General features: G+C 71.8%; 1 non-coding gene and 1 pseudogene across 1 annotated transcript; both read right to left on the reverse strand.

The window, feature by feature from the left end:
- Positions 1–1,368, reverse strand: LOC147185018 (28S ribosomal RNA; annotated as a pseudogene; the record flags this gene model as incomplete).
- Positions 1,369–1,742: 374 nt separating this feature from the next.
- LOC147185019 (5.8S ribosomal RNA) lies at positions 1,743–1,896 on the reverse strand. Its single transcript, XR_015099902.1, has one exon. It is a non-coding gene; the product is annotated as a 5.8S ribosomal RNA (ribosomal RNA).
- Between the last annotated feature and the right edge of the window lie 604 nt (positions 1,897–2,500).

Raw genomic sequence — 2,500 nt, forward strand, 5'->3', positions numbered from 1 at the left:
CATTGGCTTTACCGGATAAAACTGCTGTTCGAGCGCCAGCTATCCTGAGGGAAACTTCGGAAGGAACCAGCTACTAGATGGTTCGATTAGTCTTTCGCCCCTATACCCAGGTCGGACGACCGATTTGCACGTCAGGACCGCTGCGGGCCTCCACCAGAGTTTCCTCTGGCTTCGCCCTGCCCAGGCATAGTTCACCATCTTTCGGGTCCTATCGCGCGCGCTCATGCTCCACCTCCCCGACGCGGCGGGCGAGGCGGGCCGGTGGTGCGCCCGGAAGATTCGTACCCCGCGGGGCCGGGATCCCACCTCGGCCGGCGCCGCCGCCGGCCCTCACTTTCATTGCGCCGGGTCGGGTTTCGTCTGGCCCTCCGACTCGCGCGCGCGTTAGACTTCTTGGTCCGTGTTTCAAGACGGGTCGGGTGGGCTGCCGACATCGCCGCGGACCCCTAGCGCCCGTCCGAACGTGGGCCGGTCCCCGCCCTGGCGGCGCGGCGCGCCCGGCGCGCACTGGGGTCAGTGCGCGCGCGGAGCGGCCGCGCCGGGAGCGGGGGGCCCCGGCCGTGAACGGAGGACGCAGCGGTACATCCCACGACCCCGGGGGAAGCGGCGAGGTAGGGGCAGAGGAGCGCTGTACAGCGCGGGGGCTGACGCGCGGGGTGACCGGGGGTCGGAACCCCCGGGCCCCGCGCGGGCCGCCCGCGCCACCATCGTCCCAAGCCTTTCCAAGCCAACCCGGAGCCGGTCGCGGCGCACCGCGACGGGGGAAGTGCGCCCGGCCGGGGGGCAGCCGGGACCCCGGGGCGCGCGGGCCGCCGCCCGCCCCCCCTCCGCCAAGGGAGGGGGGGCGGAACGGACGAACCCGCGCGCCGCCAAAGGCCCCGCCGCCGCGCCCTGCCGGGTTGAATCCCCCGCGCGGACTGCGCGGTCCCCACCCGTTTACCTCTCAACGGTTTCACGCCCTGTTGAACTCTCTCTTCAAAGTTCTTTTCAACTTTCCCTTAAGGTACTTGTCCGCTATCGGTCTCGTGCCAGTATTTAGCCTTAGATGGAGTTTACCACCCGCTTTGGGCTGCATTCCCAAACAACCCGACTCCGAGAAGGCCTCGCCCCGGCGCGCCGGGGGCCGCTACCGGCCTCACACCGTCCTCGGGCAGAGCCTCCATCAGAAGGACTCGGGCCCCCACCGGGCGGCGCCGGGCAAAGCGACCTTCTATACGCCACATGTCCCGCGCCCTCCGCCGGGCGGGGATTCGGCGCTGGGCTTCTCCCTCTTCGCTCGCCGCTACTGAGGGAATCCTTGTTAGTTTCTTTTCCTCCGCTTAGTAATATGCTTAAATTCAGCGGGTCGTCTCGTCTGATCTGAGGTCGTAGTCGAACGGGGTTAGAGGCGGGGGCGACGGATCGCCTCCCGTCATCGGGGGTCGGCCGTTAACCCCGCGCCTCGCCGGGCGCACGACTCCTACGCGGCCGCGCGGTGCGTCGCGGCGGACTGCGCGGCGGGGGACGGATCCTCCATCGGCAGCCGCCGCGGGCCCCTGCGGCCGCGCGGTGGTCGGGCCCGTCGAGGGCGCGGGCGGTCGGGTCTATACTTAGGGGGACGAGGGCCGTGCCGTCCGCCCCCCCCACCCCCATTTCCCCGTGCGGGGAGGGAAGGTGGGGGGGGTAGGCCGGCGGTGGCCCGCGACGCCCCAACCGCGGGAGGGGGGCGCCCGTGGGCGCCCCGATCCCGATAGATGTACAAGCGACGCTCAGACAGGCGTGGCCCCGGGAGGGACCCGGGGCCGCAAGGTGCGTTCAAAGTGTCGATGATCAATGTGTCCTGCAATTCACATTAGTTCTCGCAGCTAGCTGCGTCCTTCATCGACGCACGAGCCGAGTGATCCACCGCTGAGAGTCGTACGTTTGGTTTGCGGTTTTGGCCAACATTCAGAGAAGGGGTTAAAAAGGGGGATAACGGCGCCTCCGGGCGCTCCTAGCCCCCCCCGCCCCGCCGGCAGGCCGGGGGGGGACTTCGGAGACATTGAACCCCCCGCTCGCCGCCGAAGGTGGCGAGAAGGTTGGGTACCCGGCGACTGGGGGTAAGGTTCCGAGGTCGGCCAGGTCGCGATGGCACCGGCGGGGGAGTGGTCCCCGACGCCGGCCGCGGCCCGGCCTGGACTATGGGAGCGTTGACAAGGCGGACGGGACGTCGACGACCGCGCGGACGCGCGGGGTGGGGCGGTCGGGGAACGCCGACGGGCGCCTGACCGGGGGGGGGGGCCGGCGGGGGCCGGGCGGGACGCGGGGAGCGGCCGGCCGCGCGACGACGCGAACCGACATACACCCCGCGCCCGACACCGTCCTCCTGACCTTCCTCCCCCCCCGCGACGCCCGCGGCGCACCCGCCCGCCGCCCCGCGGCCGCGCGGCCGCCGCCGCCCGCCGCCTATCGGCGTTTCTCACGCTTCGGACTCGGGGGGCCGGGGCGCGGCGGGGAGCGCCCCGGCGCCGCCGCCGACGGC

This window comes from Hippocampus guttulatus, unplaced genomic scaffold, assembly GCF_054856545.1.
Source record: "Hippocampus guttulatus isolate MCC_2025c unplaced genomic scaffold, RoL_Hgut_1.0 HiC_scaffold_40, whole genome shotgun sequence".
NCBI lineage: Eukaryota > Metazoa > Chordata > Actinopteri > Syngnathiformes > Syngnathidae > Hippocampus > Hippocampus guttulatus.